At 34.9% G+C, this 21,069-nt stretch overlaps 1 protein-coding gene across 1 annotated transcript in view; it reads left to right on the forward strand.

Moving 5' to 3' along the window:
• The window catches only part of CENPW (centromere protein W), a 145,159-nt gene extending 124,647 nt beyond the window's left edge, over positions 1-20,512 (forward strand). Inside the window, exon 4 of the transcript XR_012095039.1 lies at positions 18,127-20,512. The gene's annotated coding sequence lies outside the window, so the exon portion shown is untranslated. The remainder of the gene's footprint in view (positions 1-18,126) is intronic.
• Positions 20,513-21,069: the final 557 nt, after the last annotated feature.

Genomic DNA, 21,069 nt, shown 5'->3' on the forward strand with positions numbered 1-21,069 from the left:
TAGGATATACCTAGAGGCAGGGAGGCTTTCTATAAATTATGAAAAATGTGTCTTCTTATTGATGAAATAAGTCTGACTTTTGGAATCACAGTTGAGGAAATAAGGATGAGATAAGCCATTTCGTTTAAAAGACTATAGATTGTTCATTCCCATCTTAAGGAAATGAAAATGTAATAATTAAACCCAAATTAAGCAAAACGAAGAAAATAACATCAGAGAACAAATCAATGAAATAGAAAGCATAAAGACAATAGAGAAAATCAATAAAACCAAAAGCTGATTCCTTGAGGAGGTAAATAAAATTGATAAAGTCAAACTGATCAGGAAAAAAAGGAGAAAACATAAATTACTATTATCAGGAAAGAGAGAGATTATATTACTGTGATTTACAGATCTTAATAGGATAAATACTTGAGCAATTTTATGCCAATAAATTAGACAACTTCAAATGGATGCCTGTGAAAGACACAAATACCAAAAAGTCACTCAAGAAGAAACAGAAAAGAAGAATAGCCTTATACCTATTACACAACTTGATACTGTAGTTAAAAACTTTCCATAAAAACCTTTGGGTCCAGATGGCTTCACTGGTGAATGTCACAGAATATTTAAGTGCCAATTTTTCATAAACGCTTTCAAAAAGTTTTAAATAGAGATACTTTTTAACAGAATTCTGGCCTATTCTATGAAGCCAAAATTACCATTATATCAAAACTAGACAGATATTATAATATCTTTCTTGTAAGAAAAACAAACTACATACTGATAATTCTATCAACATATATGTTATTGTTATCAAATTGCAAACAAAATTTTAGCAAAATCAAATCCAGTGATATGGTAAAAGGATAATATATCACGATAAAGTGGGATTTACCCTAGAAATGTAGGGTTGGTTTAACATTTAAAAACAATCAGTACAACTCTCTATATTAAAAATTATAAAAAGAAAACCACCTGAACATCTCAATAGGTGCTGAAAAAGCAGTTGTGATGTGAAATGTCATATTTATGCCTGATGAAAACTCTCAAAGAATAGAAATGAATTTTATCTGATAAAGGGCACTATGATGGTTAATATTGAGTGTAAACTTGATTGGATTGAAGGATGCAAAGTAATGTTTCTGGGTGTGTCTGTGATTAAAAGAGATTAACATTTGAGTCAGTTCTCTGGGAGAGGTAGACCCACCCTCTGTATGTGTACTAGAATTGAACAATTAAGTAAATCTATGGTGAATAGTGGAGACCAGATTTCTCATTTTTGGAATCGAGATTTATGTATAAGCAGGGCAGGAGATAAGAATTATCCATGTGGTAATGGTATAAAGATGGAGCCATTGGTATGAACTCATGTTTAATTTAATATAGATACAGACATTTTCATATAGATGTATTTATAGGTGTGTGCATGTGTGTGTGTGCGCATCCATATATTCCTTTGGGTTTTACATTTAAGTCTTTTATCCATATTGAGTTGATTTTTGTATGTAATATAGGGAAGGGGTCCAGTTAAACACCATAGTCTTGGCCCAAAATTTCCTTCAGCTGATAAACAAGTTCAGTAAAGTTTCAGGATGCAAAATCAATGTACAAAAATCACTAGCATTTCTATAGACAAACGAGACAAACCAAGAGCCAAATCAGGAACTCAATCCTGTTCACAATTACACAAAAAGAATAAAATACCTAGGAATACAGCTAACCAGACAGGTGAAAGATCTCTACAATGAGAATTACAAAACACTGCTCAAAGAAATCAGAGATGACACAAGTGAAAAAATATTTCATGCTCATGAATTAAAAGAATTAATATAATTAAAATGGCCATAATTCCCAAAGCAATGTACAGATTCAGTGCTATTCCTATCAAACTACTAATGACATTTTCCACAGGCTAGAAAAAAACTATTTTAAAATTCATTTGAAACCATAAATGAACCCAAATAGCTAAGGCAATCCTACACAAAAAGAACAAAGATGAAGGTATTAAGTTACCAGACTTCAAACTATACTACAGGGCTAGAGTAACCAAAACAGCATAGTACTGGTACGAAACCAGATACATAGACCAATGGAACAGAATAGAGAGCCCCAAATCAAGGCTGCACACTTCCAACAATCTGATCTTCAACAAAGCTAACAAAGCAATGGGGAAGGTATCTCTTATTCAATAATGGTGCTGGGAAAACTAGGAAGAAGAAAATGCTAAAAAAAACTTAAAAACAAACAAATAAATACCACAAAACCCAGAAAGATGGGAATATGTCAAAGGGAAACAAGAGCCTACTGAAAAAGTTTCCAGTGGCCAAAGCTGGAACAATTTGATCAGCGAGACAAAGTACATTGGATTATAATGTAAATGTAAATTAAATATTCATGAGTCTATATTGATAAAAATCATTGAATAAATAAATATATGTGGGAGATGAGACAAATCTCCCAGACAGAAAAAATGTAAATAATTTATGCAGATACTCCATCTTCAAGTGGCATAACTTGGTAAGGTGGGTTGCACACAGCGACTTTCTTCCAAAAAGTATAGTATAAAAAGGGGCAAAAATGTAATTTTATAGTGGGGAAATCTGACAAATATTAGCTCAACTGTTGATCAAAATCGACACCAATAGTAAGTATGTTGATAATACACACCCTTGATACAATGTAATGAAAATTGTCCTTTACCTGTGTGATTTTCCTCCCCCAAACTGCAATATAATTATAAGAAAAACATGTGACAAATTCCAATTATGAAACATTGTACAAAATACACAACCAGTACTAAAATGTCAAAATGTCCAGGTCATCAAAATCAAGGACACTCAAAAAGAAGAAACTGTCACAGCCAAGTGGAGTCTAAAGAGATAGGGCAACTAGTAAGAAATGTGGTAACTTGGGCCTGGCACTGTGGCTCATGCCTGTAATCCCTTTGGGGGATTACACTTTGGGAGGCTGAGGGGGGGGTGGGCAGATCACCTGAAGTTGGGAGTTTGAGACCAGCCTGAACAACGTGGAGAAACCCCATCTCTACCAAAAATACAAAATTACCTGGGCATGGTGGTGCATGCCTGTAATCCCAGCTACTTGGGAAGCTGAGGCAGGAGAATCACTTGAACCTGGGAGGCAGAGGTTGCAATGAGCTGAAATAGTGCCATTGCACTCCAGCCTGAGCAACCAGAGCTAAACTCCATCTCAAAAAAAAAAAAAAAAAAAAAAAAAGAAAAAGAAAAAAGAGAAAGAAATGTGGCCACTAAATATGCATTATTTTAAATAGAATCCTGAAACAGAAAAGTAACATTAGAGAAAAACTAAAGAAATCTGAATAAACTATGGGTTTTAATTAGTGATAATATATCATTATTAGTTTATATAATATAATAAATGTACCAAACTAATGTAAAGATATTAATAATAGGGGAAACTGGATGCAGAATGCCTGGTAACTCTCTATACTATTTGCAATTTTTCTGTAAATTTAAAATTGTTCTAAAAATTCTTATTTTAAAAATACAGTGAGATATTGTAAGACTTACATTGGAATAACTATAACGTCAAGATGGAATATGGTATAAATTGTTGCTGAAATATGGAGCATATCCTTTTTTATTTCTTGAGGTGGAGTCTCACTCTGTCACCTAGACTGGAGTGCAGTGGTGCGATCTTGGCTCACTGCAACCTCCACCTCCTGGGTTCAAGTGATTCTCCTCCCTCAGCCTCCTGAGTAGCTGGGACCACAGGCACACACCACCAAGCCTGGCTAATTTTTGTATTTTTAGTAGAGACGAGGTTTCACCAGTCTAGTCTCAAAGTACTGAAATCATGTGAGCCACCCACCTTGGCCCCCCAAAGTGCTGGATTACAGGTGTGAACCACTGCAATCAGCCAAGCATTTCTATATCTATGGCTTTATGATATATCGTTTGGCTCTGTGTCCCCATCCAAATTTCATCTCAAATTTTAATCCCCATATGACAAGGGAGGGACCTGGTGGGAGATGACTGGATCATCTGGGCCATTTCACCCATGCTGCTCTTGTGACAGTGAGGGGGTTCTCACGAGATCTGGAAGTTTAAAAGTGGCAGTTTATACTGCATGCAGGCTCCCTCTCTCTCCTGCTACCTTATGAAGAAGGTGCCTGTTTCCCATCCATCTTCTGCCATGATTGTAGATTTCCTGAGACCTCCCCAGACATGCAGATCTATGAGTCAGTTAAACCTCTTTTGTTTATAAATTATCCAGTCTCAAGTAGTATCTTTATAGCAGTATGAAAACAGACTAATACAGAGTATTGTTACTAACCGAGTGGACTTCTACTACAAAGGTAGCCTGAAAATGTGGAAACAACTTTGGAACTGGGTAATAGCAAGAGGTTGGAACAGTTAGGAGGGATCAGAAGAAGACAGAAAGATGTGGAAAGTTTGGAACTTCCTGGAGACCTGTTGAATGGCTTTGACCAAAATGCTGACAGTGATATGGACAATGAAGTCCAGGCTAAGGTGGTCTCAGATGGAGATGAGAAACTTCTTGGGAACCAGAGCATTCTTGCTACACTTTAGCAAAGACAATGGCAGCATTTTGCCCCTACCCTAGAGATCTGTGTAACTTTGAACTTGAGAGAGGTAATTTAGAGTATTTGTTGGAAGAAAAGTCTAAGAAGCAAAGCATTCAAGAGGTGACCTCACTGATTTGGAAAGTGCTCAGTCATATGCATTCACAAAGAGTTGGTTTGAAATTGGAACTTATATTTCAAAAGAAAGCAGAGCATAAAAGTTTAGAAAATTTGCAGTCTGACCATGAGGTAGAAAGGAAAAACCTATTTTCTGGGGAGAAACTCAAGCTGGCTGCAAAAATTGGTAAAATAAGGAATCAAATGTTAATTGTCAAGGCAATGCAGGAAATGTCTCCAGGGCATTCCAGAGATCTTCAAAGCAACTCCTCCCATCACAGGCCTGGAGGCCTAGGAGGGAAAAATAGTTTCATGGACAGGGCCCAGGTGCCGGCTCCTCTGCGCAGCCTTGGAACTTGATGCCCTTCATCCCAGCCACTACAGCTCCAGCTGTAGCTAAAAGGGGCAAACATACATCTCAGGCCATTGGTTCAGACACTGCAAGCCCCAAACCTTGGCAGCTTCCATGTGGTTTTGGGCCTGTTGGTGTGCAGAAGATAAGAGTTGAGGTTTGGGAACCTCGGCCTAGATTTCACAAGACGTATGGAAATGCCTAGATGTCCAGGAAGAAATCTGCTGCAGGGGTGGAGCCCTCATGGAAAACCTCTACTAGGCAATGCAGAGGGGAAATGTGAGTTTGGAGTCCTCACACAGAGTTGCCACTGGGACACTGCCTAGTGGAGCTGTGAGAAGAGAGCCACTGTCCTCCAGACCCCAGAATGGTCGATACACTGACAACTTGCCCTGTGCATGTGGAAAAGCTGCAGACACTCAACACTAGCCCATAAAAACAGCCACAGGGGCTGTGCCTTGTACAGCCAGAGGGGCAGAGCTGCCGAAGGCCTTGGGAGCCCACCTCTTGCATCACTGTGTCCTAGGTGTGAGACATGGAGTAAAAGGAGATTATTTTGGAGCTTTAAGATTTAATGATGGCCTCACTGAAGTTTGGACTTGCATAGGGCCTGTGGCCCCTTTGTTTTGGCTGATTTCTCCCATTTGTAATGAGAACATTTACCCAATGCCTGTACCATCATTATATCTTGGAAGTGCCCACTTGCTTTTGATTTTACAGGCTCATGGGTGGAAGAGACTTGCCTTGTCTCAGATAAAACTTTGTACTTGGATTTTTGGGTTAATGCTGGAATGAGTTAAGAGTTTGGGGGACTGTTGGGAAGGTATGATTAGTTTTGAAATGTGAAAAGGACATGAGATTTGGAAGGGGCCAGGGACTGAATGATATGATTTGGCTCTGTTTCCCCACCCAAATCTTATCTTGAATTGTAATCCCATGTGTTGATTACTATAAAATTACTACCTGAGACTGTTTTTATAAAGGAAAGTCTCATAGTTCTCCATGGCTGTGGAGGCCTCAAGAAACTTACAATCATGGCTGAAGACAAAGGGGAAGCAGGCACCTTGTGGGAGGTGATTAAATTGTGGGGGCCATTTCCCCCATGGTATTCTTATGATAGTGAGGTAGTTCTCATGAGATCTGATGGTTTAAAAGTGACAGATTCCCTGTGCGCACTCTCTCTCTCTCCTGCCACCATGTGAAGAAGGTGACTGTTTCCCCTTTGTCTTTTGCCATGATTGTAAGTTTCTTGAGGCCTCCCCAGCCATGCAGAATTATGAGACTTTCCTTTATAAAATACAGTCTCAGGTAGTAATTTTATAGCAGTGTGAAAATAAACTAATACACTATGTATCCTGAATACATGTCATCAAAATATGTGTACCAAAATGTACATAGCAGCACTATTTTAAATGTCCAAAAATTGAAAACAATCAAAATGTTCATCAACACTGGAATGGATAAATATATATTCTTACCATTGAAAACACGGTAATCAGAATAAACAGTCTAGAACTAATTACAAAAATATGACGAATCTCAGAAATATAAAGTTGGTAGAGAAAACCGGATATGTGAAAAGGTACATCCCATGTTATTTATATATTGTACAATGGGCAAAACTACTGCATGGGGAAAGGGCGCAATAATTGGGAGGAAGCAAGAGGGGGACCTATGACAGTTTGGTAATGTTCTGTTGCTTGATCTGGGAGTGCTCATCACATGGGTGTGTTCAAGTTTATAAATTTTTTTATCTGTGTAAATTGGAATATAAATATATTTTGCACATGAATCTGATGTCAGTTATTGGGCTATAAATCTCTTTGCTACATTTGTGTTTTCAATTTCTTTATATTTTTCAACAAAAGCTCATTTTAAAGTAACTATTAATAGTAAAATTTTTTCAAATGTACCCAAAGGGAGATAATATGATGAAACCTGTGGACTTATCATAAAGCGTCAATAATTATAACCTTTGCCAATATTATTTAACTTTCCTTTTTCCCTGGTATATTTTTAAAGCTCTTTAGTATGTTACAATTGGCTTACAAGAAATTGCACATAATTATTGTATAAAATTTGATAAGTTTTGACATATGTATACACCCATGAAAGCCATAATACATAATCAAGAAATGTAAGTTTTCCTCACCACCCTAAATTTTCTTGTGCCTGTTTGGAATTTTCTCTGCTCTGGCCCAACCATAACTGTTACTACTGATTTGCTTTCTGTCACTGTAGATGAAATTACATTTTCCACAGGTTTATATGAATGGAATCATATAGTATGTACTCTTTCTTTGTCTGGCTTCTTTTACTCTGCATAATGAATTGTGATTTACCCATGCTAGTGCATGTATCAATAGTTCATTCCTTTAAATTAACAAGTAGCTTTCCATTGTATAGAAATGCCAAAATTTGCTTATCTATTCCTATGCTGAGGGGCATCTGGATTGTTTCCAGTTTGGGCCTATTAGAAATAAAACTACTATGAGCACTTTGTATAGACATAGATTTCCTTTTTTCTTTGATAAACACATAGGAGTAGAATGAGTAGACTATATTTACCATATAAATTTAAATCTATACACATTTAAATCAATAAGAAACTGACAGGCTGTTTGCCAAATGTTTTACCACTTTACCGTTGTTCAGCATATGAGAGTTACAGTTCCTCCACATCCTTGCCAACACTTGGTAAAGTCAGTATTTTATCATATTAGTCATTCTACTAGGGGCACAATGTTATCTCTTCATGATTTTAATTTCTATATCCTTAACTTTAAAAAAATTAACAAAAGATTTGAGTAGAATTTTTACCTAATAGAATATGCTAGTGGCAAATAAAGACAAGAAAGATGCTCAACATTATTAGACATGTAATTGAAATACTGTAATATTCTTCCTTTTCAGATTGGCTTCTTTCACTTAAGCATTATGCATTTGAGATTTCTCTGTGCCTTTTCATAGCTTGATAGTTCATTTATTCTTATTGTTAAATAGTATTTCATTGTATGGTTATGCCAAACTTGCATATTCATTCACCTACTGAAGGACATCTTGGTTGTTTCCAGCTTTTGGGAATTATAAATAAAACAACTATAAATGTTCACATGTAGGCCTTTTTGTTTTGGTGGATGTAAGTTTTTGAATGAGATTGCTGGATTGCATAGTAAAACTATGTTTAGTTCTATAAAAAATTGGCAAACTTTCTTCCATAGTGAATATGATATATGACTTTTAAATTATAGAATTCTAAGTATTTTTATCTTAGCTTTTTTTCCTCTTAAACCCGTGCTATTTAGAAATATCTTTATAGGCCAGGCACAGTGGCTCATTCCTGTAATCTCGGCACTTTGGGAGGCTGAGGCAAGTGGATTATCTGTGGTCAGGAGTTCAAGACCAGCCTGGCCAACATGGTGAAACCCGTCTCTACTAAAAATAAAAAACTAGCTGGGTGGTAGTGGCACATACTTTTAATTCCAGCTACTTGGGAGGCTGAAGCAAGAGAATTGATTGAGCCTGGGAGGCGGAGGTTGCAGTGAGCCAAGGTCACACTACTGCACTCCAGTCTGGATGACAGAGCGAATATCTCTCTCTCTCTCTCTCTACATACACATACACACACACACACACACACACACATACACACACACACACATATGTATTTATGGTCAGTCTTTTATCATTTTAGTCATTCTACTGGGGGTACAATGAGAGTAGAATATTATATATATATATAGAGAGAGAGAGATATATATACACATATATATCTTTATAATTACTATATGGACTTAATTTTTTTCTTTTTCTCATTAATTTTTTATTTAGTTAGATTGTGGCAACAGAACTTGAAGCTTCTTTGAAATTTATTGGGAAATGTTTTACAAAATAGTATGTGGTAAATTTTTATAAATGTTATGTGTGTGTATATTCTAATCATTTATAGAATTTTATATATTCTGATCATTTGGTATAGAATTTCAATACCATGTAGTATATATATATGGTGTTGAATCAAGCTTGGTACTTATACTAAATACCATATAATATATATATGGTGTTGAATCAAGCTTGGTACACCATATAATATTATATGTGTTGTTGAATCAAGCTTGGTACTTACGTGTTTTCATTTTTTATATGCTTACTAATTTCTAAAATCTATGTCATCTATCAATAATCAGGAGATGTGTTTTGAAACCTAATACTATAAAGGTAGATTTTCTAATGTCTCCTTAATGTCTTTTACTATTTCAGTATTAGTAATTTATTTCAAGCTATTTTCACTGGTGCACTCTAGTTTGGAGTTATTATATTTTCTGAGGAGCTGACCTTTAAACATTATATAGTGAGCATATATTTTTCTAATATTTTTTCCTTAGTATTTACTTAGATCAGCAATGTAGCCAGTTTGGCTTTCTTTTTGTTAGTATTTTCCTGTTATATGTTTCCCTACTTATTTACTTTCAAATATTTTATGTCCTTATGTTTAATGTATCATATGAAAGCATATAAATGGATTTTTTCACCTTAACTAATAATTCTTCTTTTCAAATGTAGTCAATTTATAATTTTTGTGGCTATTTACATATTTGGATGTATCTTCTATTTGTTGTTTCTTTCTTTTTTCTTTTCCTTCTTTTTTTTTTTTTGAGACGGAGTCTCGCTCTGTCACCCAGGTTGGAGTGCAGTGGCCGGATCTCAGCTCACTGCAAGCTCTGCCTTCCGGGTTTATGCCATTCTCCTGCCTCAGCCTCCCGAGTAACTGGGACTACAGGCGCCCGCCATCTCGCCCGACTAGTTTTTTTTGTATCTTTTAGTAGAGACGGGGTTTCACCGTGTTAGCCAGGATGGTCTTGATCTGCTGACCTCGCGATCCGCCCATCTCGGCCTCCCAAAGTGCTGGGATTACAAGCTTGAGCCACCGCACCCGGCCTTTGTTGTTTATTTCTATGTTGCTCTCTCTCTGCTACAGTATTGTTGTTTATTTCTTTCCTTTTATTCTGAATCAATTGCATTTTATTTTTATTATGTCTATTCCCTTTTTCCTCCATACTGGTTTAGAATTTGCACTTTATTTCAGTCCTTTCCATGGACACTATTGAAAATTTACTGTCCATATTAAAGACTGGCCTAATCCAGGGGTGTCTCAGGTCCAAGGCTCAGTATCCTAATTGCTCTGTTGCTACAATAACTGTGGTTATTGTTCACTACCCCTAGCTCAGGCCTCAGTTTATAGAATTATCTTGGACTAGTTATGACACATTATTTGCCCAGATTTTTTTTTAAAGAAAAGAGAATATCTTATGAAGGTGAGTATGGGATCTTGCCAATTCCCCTTGAACATTTGATACCATTCAGAAGAACATTTACTCTGAGCAAATGAAAACTCAAGCAACCATACCTCAGCAAAACTGGTAAGCAACATTGCATTCTGCAGTGTTTCATTAGTTAAAGGTAGTTTTATTAGGGACTGACTCTTGGGCAAGCCACCATGTGCTACTAGAGATGGAAGCAATTAGTAGATGCTTTATTACATGGCGTTTGTGCCCTTCTCAATTAACTGTAGACATTCTTGATTGAAGAGAACTTGGTCATTAGCTGTGAAACTACTTGACTTTTTTTCTGCCAATATTTATAGCGTTTATTTCTTTTTCTTGTCTAATTATATTAACATTTCCAAAGCAATGTTAAATATTTGTGTTGATCATGAGTATCTTTGACTTGTTCCAGATTCTAGAATTATCATTGATATATATACTGTTGGCTCTTGGCTTTAAACTAAATATAATATTAAAAATGTATGATTTTTAAGTAGGAGACCATTCTTGACATTTATTTTTGTGCTACTTTGGTTACTTTTTAATTTAAAAAATCAATTAATTGATTATTTTTATTGTGGTAAGAACATTTAACATGAGATCTACCCTTTCAACGTATTTTTAAAAATATAAAACAGTATTGTTAACTATAGGCATGATGTTGTACAATGGATCTCAAAAATTTATTCATCTTACCTAAGTGAAACTTCATACCCACTGCATAGTATCTCCCTGTTTACCCCTCTTTCCAGCCCCCAGCAACACCGCCATTCTACTCTCTCCCCTAATTCTACTCTCAATAGACTCTATGAGTCTATTTTATTTCGCATATAAGTGGAATCACACAGTATGGGTCCTTCTGTGACTAGCTTAGAATCATGTCCTCTAGGTTCATTCATGTTTTTGCATATTATGGGATTTTCTTCACTTTAAGGCTGAATAATATTCCTGCATATGTATGTACCATATTTTTAAAAATCAATTCACGACCAGGTGGTTTCACTGGTAAATCTACCAAACGTTTAAGGAAGAATAAACACCAATCCTTCTCAAATTCTTCTAAAAATATTGAAGGATAGAGAATACTTTCAAACTTATTTTATGAGGCTAGCATTATCCTGATACCAAAGCCAGATAAAGATACTAAAAGAAAACTATAGGTCAATATACCTGACTAACATAGATGCAAAATACTCAACAAAATATTAGCAAACTAAATCCAACTGCACATTAAAATCATTAGGCACCATAATTAAAGAAGATTTATCTGAGGGCAGCAAAGATTCTTCAACATAGGAAAATCAGTTAATATGATATACCACATTAATTGAACCCCAGAACTACTCATTAGCTCAGTATATGCAGAAAACATTTGGAAAAATTCAACACCCATTCATGATAAGAAGGAAAACCTCTCAATAAATGAGAAATGGAAGAAAATTACCTCCACTTATAAAGACCATATATGAAAAGCCCACATCTGACATTATACTCAATGGTGAAAAACTGATAGCTTTTCCTATAAAGATTGGGAACAAGGCAAGAATGCCCATTTTCATCACTTTTATTCAACATGGTACTGGAAGTTCTATCCTAAACAATAAAGCTCTTGTTTTTTTGTTTTGTGTTTACATTTCTTGCTAAGGATTCAGAATAATAATAATTTTCCCCATGTAAACCTTGTGGGTTTAAAGGGTCAGAAATTTAGAGAGGGCTTGAACCAATTACTGGGCACCCACATTGTGACCTGAGGTTCTTTCATATTCCTGAGGACATGGAGGTTTGCTTATATGTGACCAAGGGCAAAGAGGTTTAGAATATTTTAATAACAGGTAGTTCCCAAAAGAATTATTAGGGCCAATGGAAAGTTTTCATCTTTTATCTACTATGACAATTATCTCTCTGAGGTTCTACTTCTGCTGTAAGCCACTATCATTCTTAAATTGACCAGAATATTTTATCACCCTTTGAAGCAAATACTTTATAATGTAAATCATATGCAAACAATATCATTACCCTTCAGCACACCAGATCTATTTCCTCTTATTCACTGGTTTTACTCTCAATTCACCTGTGATCTCTATCCCAGGGTGGAACATCAAGATTTCTAAAAGTAAATGTGGAATCCATTGAAGATTTTATTAGTTTTTGCCAATAAAATAAAGTAGTTTGAAATAACGACACTGTATCATCCAGTTCCATAAATTTTACTTTGCTACATATGAAAGCAGATTTTAGGTGCCTGCTATGAAAAGAAAGGTTGTATTACACCAGCGTGTATGTCTCACAAGGCTCATAATCACATTACATGTGCATGTGGAAGGTAAATACTTTGAAACAGCCACCAGTTAGCTCTTTTAAACTTCTCTTTCTGGAAAAAAAAGTTAAATGTTCTGAATTTAAAGATCTTTAAAATTTCTTATTTTTATTTCTAATTTAAATTTTAATAACTTTTTTTTGAAAATTCAAAACTTGAGTGTCACCCCAAAAATAACCAATTATGTAGACAGTCACCTTTATATTAGTTACAATTATTACCAGGTGATTTTATATCAGGGAACAAAAAGTTGCTTCCAAATCTTAGCTATTGTGAACAGTGTGGATAGTGGATTGTTTGTAACTCAAATTATAAGTGTTTGAGGGGATGAATACCCCATTCTTCATGATTTCACATTGCATGCCTTTATCAAAACATCTCTTGTGCCCCATAGATGCAATTTAAAAATTTTTTAAATAATAAAAAATTATAAAAATGAAAGGTTATATGAATTTATGAATTTCAGTTCATTTTCATTTTCTCAAAATATGAAGGCAATAATATTCATTTTTAGTTAAGTCTTATAAACAAACCATAACCTGGGTAAAATATTTGGTTTGTTGAAAAGAACAATGGCTTTGCATCTAGGAGTCTCAAGTTTAAAGCCTGGTTTTGCTACTTACCAGTCATCTCTGGTAAGTCACTTAACCTTTCTTATGTTTACATTTCCTCATTTGTAAATGTGGATGATGAAAACTACTCTGCAAATAGTTTAAAACTTTATAATAATATATGTAAACATTGACATAGGGTCTTTGAAAACACTGAAAAATACTGTTATTATATATGTGTTTATAATATCTGAGGTTGCTTATGCATTCTTCAGTTTACACCACTCTTGATAAGTTTGACATCTTTATACATGGAATGCCAGCCCTAAAAAAGACCTTCAAAATTATTGAGTTGCCACTAACTCCATAATATTTCAGTTGGGAAAACTGTCTCTATCTCATCAGAGCTATTGAATGCCACTTATAGTGAATTAATGCTACTGCTAGTAGTAGTAGTAGAACTCAAATCCCTGGCTCTAATTTCTCCACCCTTTCTACCTGACTGCCAGTACATTTTTCTAGTTTTCCTATAGAATAAAAAAAAATCAGGTAATTAACTTTTTCCCCTCATAGCCTCCACTCTTCCTACCTAGTGGAATTATGTTCAGGTCACTCAGTAGGGACAGTTGACTATTAGCTAGAAGATAGTTTTGTGTTTGTTTCATTGTTTTGTGTGTTGTGGTCAGTCAAAGCTCAAAGATTACGTTTTGTGATCATTTTCCTAGTTTTACTTTTTCTTAAAATATTAATTTGGAAGAATTTAAACATGACAAAGATCAATATGCCCTCTAGCTTTCTACTGAAAAAGCATTAGTGATCAATTTTCTAAAATTTCACTTTGAACTGAAAATCATGAGAAAATCAGTGCTTTTATTCAAGATCTTTAGTGTGGCTCATCTAGAGATAATACTTTATTACTGTGTGTTTGATTTCATAAAGTTAAACCTGCAATGAAAATACAGTTTGTCCTTTTAGTAGAGAAGTCACATTATGTGTTGAGTATTACAAAATGGCTTTTGTTAGAACCCTATTTCTATTCCGAAAGACCTTGTAATTCTGATTTGAGATTGTAAGGCTTCCCATCTGTTTGCTAACTCATTGGAACACTTGCAATATCTATGTATGAGAGAATATCATTGCATATGAACCTTTTTGAAGGAGACATATCACAATTAGATAATCGTTTCCCATTTATAAAGACAGATGATCTGAGAGGTTGATTGTAGCTGTCCTTATATATCCAACTGTGTGATCATAAAGAGAAGAACTGTGGAAGTGTCCACTAGATGGATTAAAGAATGTGAACTGAGTCTTACCAGTTTAAATGGGTGACTGTTCTAACTTAATTCTCCATATATAGTAAATGAGTAAAGGAAATATACTTCATTAAAAAACAAACAAATCTAAGTTTATTAGAGAAATAAAAGCTAAAGAAATTAATATTACCACATTCAAAACATGAGGATAACACCATATTGGAATTCAGAGAAAATTCAAGTCTACCATTAATAGTTTGGATCATATTTCTTACATTAACCTTAATTTTGCTAACATACTCTGTCTCCAACATATTATTGAAGAAACACCAGTTGCCTATTAACATTAACAATGTTAATATATAGTTTGCTTACTTCCTAATAGTATCACTGATAGAATCAAAAACTAGATCAATGGTAACTATTAACATTAATAATATGACAGAACTGTAAATCATTATAGCCAACAGAGGTTGGCATGAGAACAAATGTAAAAAGAGCTTGAACAAATTAAATTTTAACAGGGTTTTTTAATGCTCTAATTTTAGCCTCTGAACTGATGACAATCACATTCACCTGAGAAAATTTATAATAGATTGTTGAACCAAGCATTTTTAAGAGATCTCTGTCAGCAAATAATGTATTAATCTCATTTAATTCTCACACACTCTGTGATAAGCACTATTCTACTTTACAAATAAAGGAACAGACTCAAAGAGCTCAAATGATTTACTCAATTTTGTGCATGTAGGATTTGAGCAAAGTCTAATGAGCTCTGTAGCCCAAAGAGTAAAAGTTTGAATTATGTGAAGAAAATAACTGTGATAGTAAGATGGCAAGAAGTTTAACTTTTAAGTGATAGCTTTTTAAAATTCCCCCAAATTCCAGCAAATTGTCTTGTTATCTTGAACATTCTTTTTGCATTCTTTTCTTTCACAGCTAAGCTTCTAGATTTCAGAACATGTCCTGTCTAGTGTTGTTTTCACTTCCTCAACCGGTTTACTCCTCTTCTTATTGCCCTCCGTCTTTTTGCTTCTGCCATGACTTGAAACTGCTTCATCTGCAGATGAACAGTGATCATTAATTTCTGAATTCTACCAGCTCTTTTCAATTCTTATTCTTGCCTAACTTGACCCAGGTAGTACTTAACTCTTGAGATCCAACTTCCTCTGGCTTCACCAGACTGTGGACACCAATTGGTCAAATTTATGACAGTAATCTCTATTTCATTTCTATACATTTTATACAGGATTTCTTCTCCCTTATTCTGATTACACCAAAGCTATTTCTTTGGTGGAATAGCTTCTCCCTGACTTCATTGACTTAGGGAGTTAAGTTTACCCAATCAGACAATCACAGTGATTGGTCTAAGAAGTGGGCAATCTGAGTGAACTGGTGTTTTCTTTGAGATTTTTAAATAATGAAGCAAAAAGGCCTCATTTTTCCTCCAGGCCACTAAGCTGGAAAAAAAGTCTAGGTCTGCCAACAGTCATCTGTCACCACTCCCTCCAAATAGAAGTCTCTCTCTCTCTCTCTCTCTCTCTCTCTCTCTCTCTCTCTCTCTCTCTGGGTGTAAGTATAAAGAAAGCCATTTGCAGATAAACAAATTGAAGCCAACATATAGAGAAAGCTGAAACTAGAATTGTAGGGAGAGTAAAAAATGTGCTTTGGACGCAGTATTTGGCCCTGAATCCTTTTCTGTCCATCCCAGTTTTGTCAGTGACAAAGCCCATATTTGTTTAAACTGGCTACAGTTATGTTTCTTTATTTGTATTTTGAAGAGATTTGACTTCCCTACCTACTACTCACTGCTATTGGTGTCCTTCTTAGGCCCTTGATATCTGTAGGAAGGTGATAGTCCCAAATATCCTAGAACACTAGAACTGCTAAAAATGATGCCCCACAGCTATGCTGTGATGTGTGAAGGAGTAGGAGAATCTTCTTGGCTCTTTCCCACTCTCTTATCTAGACACGAAAAAGAAACAGTTGGGTTCTCCTGTTTTAGAGTTCCTAATGAAGAAAACTTTGGCTTCTGTAGCTGCCTCTCTTGATAGGGTGCATTTGTGAAGAAAGACTTCTTTAGCCAAAGTCTTGGATAAGCCTTCCCATATACCTCCCTACCAGACTCCTCAGAGAGTCCTGCATACATTTGAGTCCCGGTCCTGCTACAAAAAAATTTATTCTTTTCTCCTTCTTTAAGCAATCCTCCTTATGTTTATGTGGCACATTACTTGGTTTTATCTCTTTGTTCTCTGGGTTCTTCTTTCTAGAGAACTATAGTCTGTTCTTTCATTGCTTTCCTTTAAAGGCTGTTGTCCCAGGGCTCTGTGTCTTTAATCCATTTTTATTCCCACTTGACCTCCTAGCCAGGCAAACTCATTGTGCTCTGTGTTATTAGATACTACCTATAAACAAATATCTTATACATTTTTATCTACAACTCAGGTCTCTGTCCTGAGCTCCAGACCCTAAAATATACCTACTTGCTGTACATCACTTCCTGAGTATTCTATGAGTACCTTGATTCTACCCTCATTAAAAATGAGATCATCTTCACCTTCTTTCTGTCAAATTCCCCCTCCCACCAGTAGACCACACAATTCATTCGAAACAAAACAAAACTTGAGGGACACATTCTGGATTTTCTTTCTCCCTTCAGATTCGTAGTCTATGTGTCTCAAAAATGCATCTTTTTCCTGACTATTCTTCAGCATATTAAGAAAGGCTGGTGGTGTGGGAGGTAAGGGATCACAGATGTCTTTCACATATATTTTTAAATCCCATTTTCTAGATTAATTTTCTTTTTAGCAAGCAAGTGTTTACATTTGGATCTTTAATTTCTCTCAGTTTTTGCTATAATATATAACCTTCCACTTGTTATATGAGAACACTATAATTTTAAGAGGCATCTTGCAGATTCTATTGTTTTATTTTGCTTTTACTCTTTTTTTTCTTAACATTCTGGGAAAATTTTCCCAATGCTTTTCCTAACTGCTACATAACCACTTAATATATGGCTTTCCATGTCTTAAAAATAACTACTCTTCTAACCAAACTGACCTCCCACCATGCATGGAGGACATGGGTGTGAACCAGAAGCCCAACCCAAGTGTATAACGTTTAGTGCATGTTGTAGTGCTCTTCCCACCCTCCTACTTCCCCTTGCCTTATTTATAGTGCAAAATTTGGGCAAAAGACATAGTTTATTATTTAACTTTGTTTTTAAGAGTCTTTTATCTACACACACACAGAGAGAGAGAGAGGGAGAGAGAGAGAGAGAGAAATAAAATAGGAATAATGTTAATATAAGAAATTCTAGAGGGTCAAGGAAAGGGTTAGAGGAAATAAAAAATGTTATTTTACTTTGCAATACTTAATTTCATCATTTTGGGTTATGAGGCTTGGTGTTGTGGTCAATGAACATCGGACAGAGAATAAGGAAAGTTTCTTAACTAATGCTGGCTTTGAAAATGAACTCTGTGGGTGGCCATGGACAAATTACCTGATATCTTCATTTCACTTACTTTATGACTTCTAGTCTACTTGGAGATCATTAATTTAATTGACAGTGCAGCTAAATAAATAATACACCAAGGGTTAGTTGGAAATCCAAGAAATGCTGAGATTTTTGGAATCATAACATATTTCATTTGTTATTAATAGATCACCTCAAATACCACAAAATGAATGGGAAGATGAACACTATGCAAGTACCCATTAAAAACATCCCAAAATGCTGGAGAAAATGCCATGAAATTAAGGAATAACTTCTTTGTGGTAGAAAATTTTTATTTCAGAGTATAGACACTGCTTGTGCTGGGTTTCTTAATTTTACTGGATATTATAATTTTCTTGGGCTGTTAGATTTTCTCAATGTAACATTTCTGAGAGCAAATATGATCTGCTCAATTAAATATCTTCTAAAGCTAGATAAATACCTTCCAGCAAGCACATTAACATTCAATATGCTATATTTTACCAGAGGTAAAACATTTGTATTCTAAAACATTTTATTCTAAAACTTTTTACCCCAGGGAAAAGAAAATACCAAAAATCTGAACTACCACACACAGCTTTGGAATAAGATCAATGGGCAAATGGAATCAGCTTCAGTTTGCACTAATCCTACATATATGTATTAAGGATATGTCTAATGAACTTTAGTCATAACAAATTATAACTAATTTATTTTATCAGTTCACTACTATTTTTCTTTCTTGTTTGCTTCTCCTCTTGTCTTCTCTTAATATTTGGTAGAGTATAGGTTACTGAATATCTAGTTTCAGATTACCTGAGCTCAAACATGGAATTTTGACTGTTGAATACTTTTGATTGTGTAGTGTATATAACTAAGCACTTGTTTTCTTATTCAGTGCATATTTAGAATGTAATTTCTGGATCTTTTGATAGGCATATTGTTTTAGTTTGTTTTCTGCTGCTATAACATAATACTGTAGACTGGGTAATGTATGAAGAAAAGAAATGTATTTCCCTCAGAGTTCTGTAGGATGAGATGTCCAAGATCAAGGGGCTGCATCTGGTGAAATCTTTCTTGCTGTGTCCTATATGTTGAAAAGCATCACATGGCAAGGAAGCATGCTTGTGACAGAAGGAATGAGAGCTGAACTTCATCTTTTTATCAGCAACTGACTCCAGCAGTAATTAACCCAATCCCACAATAATGGCCTTAATGTATTCATGTGGGCAGAGCCCTTATAACACAATTATCACCTCTTGAAGGTCCAACTCTTAATGCTGTCACAATAGCAATTACATTTCAACATGAGTTTTGGAAGGAGTATTTAAACCATACCATATATGTTTGCTATAAAAATGCCAGTTTTCCAAGTGAATGTACTCATTTTTTAAACACCCACTAGAATCATTTGAGAGATCTAATTGTTCAAAATCTTACTACACTTGGTATACTCAATTATTTTAATTTTAGAACTATAATGAATAGTGATACTAAATTTGGTATTAATTTGTGTTAATGACTAAAAATTAGATAACAAATGATATTGAACTTATTTCCAAATGCTTATTGATCATTTGGATATATTTGTGAAGTTCCTTTTGAAGCCTTTTGACCATTTTTTCTTTGTGTTGTATTTATTTTCCATACTCATCAAAAACGTCCCAAAATGCTGGAGGAAATGTTCTATAATTCAGGAATAACTTCTTTTGTGGTAGAAAATTTTTATTTCAGAGTATAGACACTGCTTGTGCTGGGTTTATTAATTTTACTGGATATCACCATTTTCTTGGGCTGTTTGATCAAGTTTGATTTTCTCAGTGCAATATTTCTGAGAGTAAATATGATCTGCTTAATAAAATATCTTCTAAAGCCAGATAAGTGCTTTCCAGAAAGTACAATTTTCCTTCCAGCAAGTATAATGCCCGGTTTATAGGCATTACATATATTAATATTATTATTTTGTCAGATAGATATAATAAAAGTTTAATATGTCAATCTTTTATGATAAGTGCTATTTATATACTGTTTAAGAAAGAGGCACCCATCATGACAATAATGTTCTATATTTTCCTGTGAAAGTCTTGTTTTACATTTCACATTCAGGTTTTGATTGTCCTTAAATATAACCTTAAATATAAGATTTTTATACATGATATTATATATGGATTTAGGTTAATTTATTTTTATATGGATATCCAATTGACCCAGAACCACTTATCAAAAAGACATCCTTTATACATTGAATTGCAATAGTGTTTTATCAAAACCAGCTAAGTATTTTTGAGTATATTTCTGAACTCTCTGTTTCATTTGTTTACCTTTTGTTGTATTATTTTCTCACCATCTTAATTATTTTTAGCCTTATAAAAGCTTTGAAATTTGGTAGTATAAGTTTTCCTGTTTAGTTTTTCTTCTGTAATATTTTCTTGACTACATAAAGTCCTTGCATTTCTATGTACATTTTAGAATAAAACTGTCAATTTGCACAAAATAACAGGCTGGGATTTGGATAGAGATTATGTTGATTTGAGGGAGATTGGCATTTTATCAATATTGTGTCTTTCAGTCAACGATGCCCAACTTGCCAAATGGTGCATTCTTCATCTTCTACAGGAGGAGTTAATCCTCGAGGATTGGAACCCAATTCTCTTTGGCAAATGGATGTCACACATGTTCCCTCTTTTGGGAGACTAACTTACGTACATGTATGTGTGGACACCTTTTCTCACTTTGTCTGGGCTACATGACAATCAGGAGAGTCTTCTGCCTGTGTTAAACATCACCTTTTGCAGTGTTTTGTGGTTATAAGCATTCCAGCTTCTATTAAAACAGATAATGCCCCAGGCTGTACTAGCCAAGCTCTAGCTACATTTTTCTCTATATGGAATATTAAACACATTACTGGCATCCCATATAATTCTCAAGGACAAGCCATAGTGGAAAGAATGAATCTCTCCTGAAACGACAATTGCAAAAGCAGAGGGGAGAAATAGAGACTATGGGACACCCCAGATGCAACTGAATCTAGCATTATTAACTTTAAATTTTTTGAGCCTGCCTGAAGGCCAGATGTTATCAGCAACTGAACAGCATCTAAAGAGACCAGCTGCAAAGACAGATGCAGAACA

The sequence above is a fragment of the Chlorocebus sabaeus genome, chromosome 13 (genome assembly GCF_047675955.1).
Source record: "Chlorocebus sabaeus isolate Y175 chromosome 13, mChlSab1.0.hap1, whole genome shotgun sequence".
NCBI lineage: Eukaryota > Metazoa > Chordata > Mammalia > Primates > Cercopithecidae > Chlorocebus > Chlorocebus sabaeus.